General features: G+C 36.2%; 1 long non-coding RNA gene across 1 annotated transcript in view; it reads right to left on the bottom strand.

The window, feature by feature from the left end:
- The window catches only part of LOC130151569 (uncharacterized), an 86,440-nt gene extending 76,996 nt beyond the window's left edge, over nucleotides 1–9,444 (bottom strand). The window contains exon 1 of the long non-coding RNA XR_008822617.1: nucleotides 8,823–9,444. This is a non-coding gene — a long non-coding RNA (uncharacterized LOC130151569). The remainder of the gene's footprint in view (nucleotides 1–8,822) is intronic.
- Between the last annotated feature and the right edge of the window lie 1,807 nt (nucleotides 9,445–11,251).

Here is an 11,251-nt window from a genome sequence, read left to right as displayed (position 1 = left end):
CTGCTAACAATTTTTGAGGATCCACAAGCTTTCTCAGCATCCTCCAAACATCTCTTTATGTCACCTAATGCAAATTGTTCTCGATGTAGCTTAAAAACATTGCTTTTCATTTTATGCCAACAGACATAAGTAATAGTTTATTTCCTAAGTTGTTGCTATCCTTTATGCACCTGAATAGGATGAGGGATAAGGGGCTTTAGTCCCCAGACATGGCTGGACACACAGGGTTGCCATTAAGCTGGCCTCCTCTGTCCCTACAAATCCATTTGCAGGTATGGTTTCTTTTTTTTTTTAAGTCCACATTAAAGCTCCAATGACACAACCAAACCAGAAAAAGCCAAAACCCCCAAATCTGGGTGTTTTATTTTTTTTTCTTTCTTCATTTAACTGCCACTATTTTGTTACATAACACACACATGAAATTTTGTGTGCTATAGTGTGCATTCAGTAATGCAGCATCAGCAAATTCAGAGCAAAGTTGTGAATAAACCAGGGTATACCATAGCTTAGCTCTGGTCACGCCTTGATTTGCATGCTGTACCTCTCAGCCAAAGTGATTGCACCCTCCCTCTCCCCAACCCTAAGCACAAGTTTTTAAACACTAGTTTGCCCGTGTCACAAATTAATTATCTCTTGAATACAGATTTGTGTAATTCCAGTTCCATATGGTTTAAATCTCTTCCTAGAAGACAGCTGATGGTGGCAGAGCACATGTTAGGGGTCACACACTAGAAGCCTGCCTAGTCATGCAGCACTGACAGGACAATTGCAATGATCCCAAACTTAAGTGTTTGTTAATCTAGGGTCACAATTTCCTGTGCCATTCAAGCAGCAGTACCTGCCTGAAAACATATTCAGTCTCCTGGCCACCCACCTTCCCCATGGAAGAAAGTTCACAAGTGCTCTATTCCATTCAAATTCTTTTCTCATCCTGATGTTGCTTTGCACTAATTTTATAGGGATGGAAAAAGGCAGAGACTGCAGCTCATTTATGCTGGAACACAAAATAAGGAGACTACTTGAACGTTAGAATGGCTAAGTTGAATTAGCAATCAACTCTAACACAATGCACTCTGAAACAGAATTTTCTCAGAATACAATGAACTGTATTTTGAACCTGAAGCAGCTTAGACCTAGTGCCAAAAGGTCTGACAAACAGAAACCCTGGTTGTTCCATTTATAGCTTTGTATCATTTAACCCTTAATGCCTTTGACAAGGATGTTCCTTGGCTATAACAGCAGATTTACAAAAGAGGATTAGAGTTTGGGGGTGGGGAAGTGGCAAGTCAAGCCACAAGAAAACATTGGGCTGCTGTGAAAAAGTAATGTGGTTTTAGGCAAATTGAGACCATCTGTCATAAAGTACACAAAGCGGGACTAAACCTCAAGAAACTCATTGTAACAAGCATTAGATAATGTGAGGAGGTTGGGAGTGCTGTAAAGGTCTGACAATCTTTGTGATGAACCCTATTCATTCACAGGGGAAAAATTAGCTTCAGATCCACAGACATCTGGCTTTCTAAAATTAAAGGTAGAAACTTTCAATTTTCCACAGAAGAGTCTCTTCACAATGGTGCTGTTCATTGCTTTCTTTCACTTATTTCCCATCTATCTCATCCTTGACTACATAAGAGCAGTGCAGAAGAAAACGAGTCATGACATCATTGCAGGGGATCCATGGTTTGATCCACTAAAGTTACCCATGGCCTTTCCCTTGCTGTATCTTGAGAGAATTTTAAAAAGTCAGAGGAAGACCTATGGAGTGGCTGCAGGGTAAGGTGGCCTGGTCAGAAAAACTGCAGATGAGTCCGTTTTAATGAAGGAGCCAGACCCATGTCACCATCTGCCATCTTATGGTTTGAGAATATGAAACATTTTCTAAAATACATCTCTCTTTTTAATGTGGTCATTGTGCAGGGACTGGGGGTGAGGAGATGGTAAAAGACTTGAATTGTGCTTTGCCCCTCAACACACCCTGGTGACAGCAGCTCTGATGGTCCCTGAAAGATAGATTAGATTGAAAAATCTTTTTTTCTAACCATACCCTGGTTTTATCTGTTACTATACTGAAATTAATGCATATATTACTTAGTTGCAATATACACCAGTGGACGTAAATGCACTTAAATGCAGTCGAAGAATCCATGTACCTGGGACATTCTCCTACTGACACTTTCCAAAGTGTCAAATGACTTTCCAAAGGAAAGACTGAAAGTGTCCTCTGCAATTTACATTCCAGTTGAATATAAGCTCTCTCTTTCTATGTTAAAAACTGAGGTTGCAATTGTCTCACCAAGACCAAGTTCTGCTCTCGGATCTGTGAGAAGCCTGTCAAAGTGGTAACAGAGAAGACAGAGTTCAGCTCCCTGTGAGCACACATCTTCCAGTGGTAAGTTATGGGTGATATCATTCCAGGACTCTGGCACTGGCAAACTCTGCATGCCAGACACAGGAAACCAAGAAAAATAAGACAAACCACAGAAGCCTCCAAAATTGTATCATTTTTATAGTTTAGTGAGAAGATGGATGTTCTCACTGTGACTGACCTCCAAGAACTGGATTTTTTTAAGCCAATACAAATATTAGCTTATTTTTTTAAGTCTCTGAACATTCATATAACATGAAGGACAGGACAATCCAGCTTAGTTTTGATCAGCTTTTTAGACCATTATCCAGCCTTTACTTTACTTAGCAACTCCAGATCAGGAGAACAGTTTTGAAAAAAAAATTATACCAAGTACCTTGTAAAATAAATAATTCAATGGTTTCTTAGACTTAGCAACCATAATCTCAGAAGTCAGTTTTCTATATTTTCTCTAGAAATTATTTATAGATAAATACTTAGGTTATTTAGTTCTAGCTAAAAAGTTTTTTAAAATGTTCATTGTAATTCCAATGAACATTGGAGGTCATCATATTTGCTAATAAAAAAGTTTTAATATACTAAAGTTAGCATTAACTAATTTTAAATGCTCTTGATTGGAGAAAAAATTGAAAGATGAACTAAAATTAGTATCTAGTTTAGCCAAATTACCTAATTGTTGAAAAAGTGATGATAATGATATAAACGTGGCTGCTAATTGATCTCAAAACATCCCCATTTGCACACATTAACTGTATGCCTTAACTGAACTATTATCTGCTGAAAGCATTTGCCAACTATTCTACTTACAATTATTTCTATTTGTGTCACATTTATGGTTTCTGTGACAGACATTTTTCCCAGTTTGGTCAAATTCCAAGCAAGAGAATAATGAACAAGACATCTACAGTCTTGATTTTCAGTAACATTACCTTCTGTATAAAATTTAGTATTATTTTTAGCCAGTGTTACTAGCCTCTATATAGCAACAACTGTTTCAGGACTTCCAGGTATGACAACAATGCCAATTAAGCAAATTAAGAAGCCAGTACTGCATTCTTGATTCTCAGAATCTTCCCAGATGAAGGCACTACAACTCTATACATAGCAAGTTTATACATGTTGACAGAGTTCCCTCTTTGCCTGATGAGTATAAATACAAGTGTGATATAAATATTTTCCTTGACTATAAAGAATTAACGATCACTAACGAAATTATTATTACACAATAAATATATGTGTAATCTGCAATTGAATGAATTGTAGGGAATCAATACTAGAAGGTGCTGAGCCTCCCTAAGGTGCCAGTTCTTAGCTTTCTGAGCAGCAGTATTCCACAGCCCTCATTTTGAGCACTCGCACGCAGAAGTGAACAGGAGGATTGTTAATCCAAGTACAATAGAGCAGAATCTCCTCGTCTACCACTCGGCTTTGCACCAACATTTTACTAGCTATATAGGAAATACTGTCATTAATATAAACAAGCATTTAAGCAAGTCCTTAACTACCGTAAAAATACAATGGTACCAAAACTTTTTTTCTTTTTAAGAAAAGAGTAATTATTTCACTACAACTGGGCTCTCAGCTCCTTAGCTAATGAGAAGGAAAGCCATAAGAGAAGTGAATCATCCTTGTCCTGAGATTTGTGGTGAGCCACAACAGGACCTCCTGAAATGGGGGCCCCTCCATTAAATGACCACAGTGAGTTGCCTTGTGTGTTCCACTGTATCCTATACAAATTTAGATGTATCAATTCTCTTCATATACTTTAACATAACTCACAGCAGCATATAATCATGCCACTAAATGTATAGTTCTTAAATTTTCTTTGCATTAGTGTTGAACTGGTATTCTCCCAGTTGCATGACTGTATTTTAGTACATTGCATATGTATTTATCCTAATTCTTGCAGCTTCTCTTTGAGATAGATACATCAGAGATATCATGAGGACAATTTAGATTCTGGGTTTTTTGCATCCCTTCAACTCAACTGCTTGTAGTATACACAAGGATAACTCACCTACCAGAATAACACTTCATTGCAGTTCAAAACTGGGTCACTTTTGGATAACAGATTTAGAATCCATTTTATAGAGAGTTACAAACAAGTAACCAAGTAATCAGGCTAGTATTTGGAATATGCATCAAATCCTTTGTTTCCATCTCTAGATGCAAACACTCTTCAAATCTCTGCAGACTTATCCTTAGAGAGTAGGACTGGAACATTTATTTTCTAATTACACAAACTGCAAAACAAAGCATGGGAAATTAAGAAGCTTGCCCAAGATTACTTCAGTGACAGCAAGCAAAGCAGGAATTTCAATGGAATTCTCGGACACGCAAGCAACTTAAATATGCTGGTATACAAAATTGTTCCAATTTATCCAGCTTGAAGAGAAGCAGTAAACATCTGGAGTAAACATTTGAAAAAATGCCCTAGCCAATGCTATTCTTGATAACTTGGTTAACTAACCATGAAATACTGTTAGGATGCAACTTATTTTTTCTGTTTACTGCTTGCAATCCTTTCACTTTAGAGTATTGAATATCTCCTTTTCTAAAACCAAGATTAAACAAGTGTTTTCAAATACAGGGAGCAGGAAGGGTAATCGTTTCTTAAAAAATACTACCATAATGCTGTGACAGTTACCTGCAAGCACTGCAGGAATTAAAGATATACCATCTAGACTTTTAAGTTTCTAAGTATCAATCTTATCAGCCTTAAGTTTTAAAGCCCTATTAAACAAAATAATGTATCACATGCATTTTCAAGTGCAATGGAACTGTGTTACTCCCATTTGGCCAAATTTTAAAATTGTTTGGAGTGCTAATTGGAAAGAAAGGATATTATTAATGTTTGAAAACGTAGTTTAAAAGTGAGAAAGTAGGAAATTTCTTTGCTGTTGAAGCCCAAAAATTTAGTGGTCTGGGTAAAATTGATTCGTTAATCTCATTCACAAGCAGCTCTGAATTGGCATAAATAAGTTCACTGTAGGAACAAGGGGCAAGCTGCACAGTTGTTATTTGTTGTTACTATCAAATAAGGAATTTATTTTAAAGAAACAAATACCAACCAATGGAAGCAACCAAAAAACCCCCCTGAAATATCTTAAGATGTAAGCCATGTTTCTTCCCCTTGCTGCTACAGAGGTAATGACACCTTCTGGCAGTGCGGTGGTCAGACAAGAGCTTCTGATCCACTTCCAGCTGCAAAGAACTGCCAAAAAAAAATTAATTTAGCTTCAAAGTGGTAAACTCTACTATATTTCTGGAAGCTTTCTCACTCAGAGTTTAATACTGAGTTCTGCCAAATACTAACAGAAATCGTTAATAAGGAAAGATAATAGTCATTTCTGAGAAATCAATAAATTAAATCCAATTAGTATCAGGTTAGAATAATTACATTTAGTCACTCCCTTTATCTGTCAGCTACCTCATTTTAGAAAAACAAAATCAATCATGTTGAACTGGCATCCTTTAATACAGCAGACAAAAATAACACAAGCCAACAGACGAAAGACAAGCTAGATTTAAACTAAAAAGTAAATCCATCTTTTGAGTACTTATGCTCTTACAAGTGTTGCAATAATTTCTCCTTCACTGCAAATACTTAAACTTGATGCTTTCTAAAAAACAAACTCTGGTGCTGTCCGAGATACTGGCCTTGAAACAAGCTAAACAAAACCCTAATTTCCTGTTTGACACATGCTGTAGAGTCGTTCATATTAACTTCAGGTTTTTTAAAGTAATGCAAAGAATAAAACTTCTAATCTTCCTAGATTCAATCTTATTGATCTAAGGGTACACTGACTGTGCCTCAAACATTTAAACCACCTTGCTCCAGGTCACATGGACTTTTCTAACACCGAACAGTTACTTTGAAGCCATTAAAGAATCCTTCCCAAAACAGGACCTCACACAGGTACATGCCATGTTCCAAATCCAGAATTTTACATCTGTTAAAAGTAAGATTTTGCCTGGAGCAGAAAAGTCTGGGGAGAATGAGAGCTATTGGAACAGAAACTATAATGCTTCACACAAGGCAAGGCTCCCTGACAAGCATTTTTATCCTACTGACCTAATGTTTCCTAGAGTCTCCTGTATAAGGGAAGAAAATTTGTAGTCCCACTTTCCACAGAGAAGAACCGGAGATCAACAGTACTCTCAGATGGTGCGTTTCAGGATGCATAAGCTGAACTCTGCAATGAAAGCAAGGAAGGAGGTCCTACTCCAAACGGGGCAGTAACTCATTTCATTCACTGCAGAATATTATTCTTCAGCCTAATGTGAAGGTGAAATTTTAGTTTTAAGTAGTAAGTGATCATAGATGAATAAAAAATCATAGCAGAAGTAATTTAGATGCAGCATATACATAAAGCATCAGATGTTAAACAGATGGAATGGTCTATTTCACTGCATTACATAAGCTATGCAGAGCACAGTAGAGGTGTCCCAACTTGTTTCTTAAAGAAATCATAAACCGTACCTCAATTTAACTTGTGTTCTTGTAAAATCTGACAAAATTCACTCCATGCCTATGTCTGCAGAATGCATATTCTGAAGAGGATGTAAACAGCTTTAAATGCATGCCTTAAGCACGGAAATCCTGTCTCTACTAGACTATTCTTGAATGGAAAAGACTGTTTATAGAATGTGTAATATTAAGAAAAATACCTACTTGATACCTCTCCTGCCATAGTACCAGAGGAACCCTCCCTATACTTATGACTTTGCTGTGCAAACATGTCAGGAGAGGTAACCCTTTCTAAAGTCCATCTTTCATTCAAAGCAAATATTGCCACATCAGCCTAAAAGAATTCTCTTAAACCTCTGAGTACTTCTGAAAAGCTACTTTTCTACCCCAGCTTGAAGGCTAGAAGTTACATATCTATATTTTTATAGATGTTTAAATGTGCATTTCTACAGCATAGTTACCTCCTGCTGAAAGTATTCTCCACCTCTTCCAAATTCCAACACTCCCTCAGTCCTGTTCCCTAGAATAGTTGTTTTGTTATTAACTCTCCCTGCTGTTTTTCCTTTTTATGCAGTTTTATCATACCATTTTTCTTCACCTCTTCTCTGTCACCTCTAAAGTTTTCATCATCCAGCACAACTTTTTCTGCATAATTCATTCTATTTCTGGCACAGTGCAGACACTTGGTCTCTGTAAAGTCATAGCCTGTCTTTTATTCCCTGTCCACTGTTGTAGGTATTCAAAGGACTATGCCATATGGGCTATCCTGCAGATATGAAAACTGGTGTGACTTACCAGACACCACCAAAAATAGTAGATAAAGGCCTTATCAGACCCAGAATCTCATAATCTAAAGCCCTTTCTAATAGCCTCGATATGATTTGGTTTTGCCATCCATCATTCCTATTTTTTTCTATGTCATCTGTATTTTACAACAGAGGTTTGAAGCCTGTATTTGTGATGGTTGTTCAAGGGTACTTAAACCTACATATTCCAGTGAGAAACAGTAATTCAACAGTAGCTCATCCTAACTGCATAGCACTTCTGAGCTAACAAATTCAGCTACTAAATCGTTTTCAGTCTTGCCTTCCTCTCCCTATACTTTTTCCTCTCCTATCCTTTTGCTGTCATTTTAAAGCTCTTAATCTTAAAGATTAATCTTTAAATCTTTAGATTTTTTTTATTTATTTATTTTTATATAAAAAAATAAATTATAACTATTTTAAAAAAAATTTAAATTTAAATCTTAAAAAAATAATCAACTTAAAGACCTCTCTTTAAACTATATTGCCTGGTTAATGCCTTACCTACCCAGCTAGCATAAGTATTCAGACACCCTATCATTTCACTGCCAAACTCAAAGCTATGTAATAATGTAAGAAAACAACATATAAAAAAAAAAATAAATAACTGGTACAACCAAATCCCAGGTTGCTGCTGCTAGATTCAGGCCGGTTATCAGTATAAAATGACCTCTACTGTTCAGAAAGGGATTCCACCCTTTTTCTTCCCTTTTAGGTTGACAATTTTAACTTGGTACCCTATCATTCCTAGAACAAGGCATTGTTGTAACAATCAGCTGGTAGTTATTCTTTGATGCAAGTAGTAAGAGCAAATAATTGTCTCTTAACTTTACCACTTCAGAACTGTAACCTTCCTTGTTAACAACTTAATTAAAAGATGTTACTCAATACCTAAGGTCTGAATACCCTGAGCTTCTAGTACTTCATAAAGTAAGTTAAGTCAATAATATACAAAAAAACACCAGTGTTGCAAATTCTATCAAAATACTATCATTTAAATGAGTGACTGTTTTTACAACCTGTTTGCAAAGCCCTGTTCTTTCAATATTCTTCAGTCCTATAGAAATTATTAACCGCTGTATTGATTCATGTGAGAAGGAACATGTGGTTAATAACCACTGTTGTAAATAGGACAAAATTATTTAAGCAGAAAGACTTAGTTGAATTTGGACAAGTCACTTACCTACAGTTTCAAAACCATAACTTGATTGAGATGATCACACTTTCACATTCTCTGCGACACTGAACATTTGCAGTTCGTATGACCACTCTGCTGAAGGAATGGCTAGTCAGCACTTTCAAAACTGAAGCTCGATTACTACTAGTAAATTTCGTTTTTCCCAGCCAGATTCACCCTTTTAATAGGATATATTGGTAAGAATACTTTGAAGTCATGCTGATAAAATTAGAGAATTAGTTATAGAAACTAAAGAAGTTAAGATTATTAGATTAAAAAGCAAACACACAAAGACATATGTCTCCAAGTTGCCATCTGCTTTCATTTCCTCCTACTCATTTCTTGTTTTCCAGCCACCCTCATATCCTCCAGCTTTCAAATGCCTGGTTTTAAAAACAATGAAACTCTCCCTCCTTCTCTCCATTTTTTTCTACCCTATTTTTTTTTTTTTAATTCAGGCATGTTTTATTTTATCTTTCTCCCTCACTGCATCATAGCCTGTAACAGTTTCTCCCATTTTGACACTGAATAATTTTTACTATGGAATATTACACTACTAAGTCAATTTTAACTTAAGAATAAAGCCTTGCACAAGTTCATTTGCATATGTTACTGTGTCTTTCACAAAACAAACAGCAACCCAAGAATTCCACTTACATATAAAACTTAAATACATGCTTACATGTATTATATACTTACATGTAATAGGCCTCTGCTAGCAGTTTTCTGAAGAAAATCCCCTATAACGTGAAGTCAGAACCCAAGACCTCCAAAGCACAGACCAGAAGCTATGCAGAAGTATTTTAAAGAAATCTACTTTAAGACTATACAATGTAATATAACCAAGAAACACTTTGCATGGATAATTCCACTCTTACCACTGAAATAGCACTCCAGCAATTTACTACATGATCCATGTCTTTTAAGGCATCATCAACTACGTTTTTACTCTCCTGTTCATACAGAAGTATACAGCAAAAGAAGCAGGGCACTAATTTATGACAAAATAAGCGTCACTATGGAGGTATGTATAACACTTGCTTTATTTCCCGATTCTCTCTTCAAAGAAGCTAGAGTAAAGGAAGTGATAGTATTCTCAATAAATGAACTACAAGAACAGGTAAGGTGGTATTTGCAGGCAACAGAATTAGAAGAGGCAGTACTGCTTTCACACATGTAGCTTGCATGTAAGATGTCCTATATCCACTTAAAATTACCCATCCTTGAAAATACAAACACCAATAGTTTGTTTCTTCTGGTGATCCACTAAAGCAAGAAACAAGTGGCTTTTTGACTGAACAGGCAGACAACAGGCAAGGATGAAATGTACAAAATAACCTTGCAACTCCCACAGTGATAAACAATGGAGGACAATAGTTATTTTTGTTTTCTCTTCAAAACTTCATTTGGTCGTTATTGTGTTTGTAGCAACACAAAAATTAATTCTAGGCAATCAATCTATGACTGGAAACAGAAATATTTATCCCTGGCCTTTGTCACATCATACCAGAGATGATAACTCTTACTGAAGATCAATGTTAAAACCCCTGCTTTTCAGTAAAAGCCTGTGCTAGAGTATCATTGCTTCAGTTCTTTATATCCCATTACTTCAACATTTGTGTTGAAGGCAAGGGGACTGCTCCCACAAATGTACACACAGCCTACTCTTGTAAGCAGCTTCTTTGTAATTTAACACAGCCAGTCACTGTAGTTTCTATTTAAGAGAAACAAGTCCATTGCAGTTAAAAAATCTGCCTCTCATAAGTCGATTTCCAACTTTAATTTTTTGCTTAAAGCTCAACGCTCTCAGGAATGGAAAGGATACATTTCACAGGTTAAGATATCCTTTTGTACCTTCATCTGCTGCAGAGATACTATCCTTTCCTAAAAAAGGGGAAAAAATTTAGACATATCTTGATTTTTTTATCATTTATTTTATTTTTATTTATATCATTTATCATATAGACATATGAGTTAATATAGACTCAAATCCTCATTTTAAAGGTAGAAATCTGAAATCCCATCACATTATTTCATAATTCAGTCATCCAAAGCAAGGACCCTAGTCTTTCCCTGTAGTTGACTGGCTGTTGAAGACTGAAGCTTGGTTTATTGTGAGGACAAAGTTATTTTGTAACTCTTAGCTCTGAGGACTGATACTTTGTGTCTATTACTGGATAAGACTACAAAGATGGAAAGAGCAGGCAAAACAGAGGAACGCATTGTATTTTTTCAGAGAATCTGCAGACCAAGTATTTGTGATATTCCTTTCTGCAGTCCCCAAGTTATTCCCACCAATAACATGACTGTATTAAACAGCTAATTGTTTAGAGAGCAGATCTTACCTTGTAGGGAAAAGAAATAGTTATCAGTGCTGGAAGTATAGTGAAGGATGTTATGAACACTGAATAGCAGTTTCACTCCTGTCTTGGAGC

The sequence above is a fragment of the Falco biarmicus genome, chromosome 6 (genome assembly GCF_023638135.1).
Source record: "Falco biarmicus isolate bFalBia1 chromosome 6, bFalBia1.pri, whole genome shotgun sequence".
NCBI lineage: Eukaryota > Metazoa > Chordata > Aves > Falconiformes > Falconidae > Falco > Falco biarmicus.
Note: the sequence above shows the minus strand (reverse complement) of the source record. Positions and strands in the feature narration are given on the sequence as shown.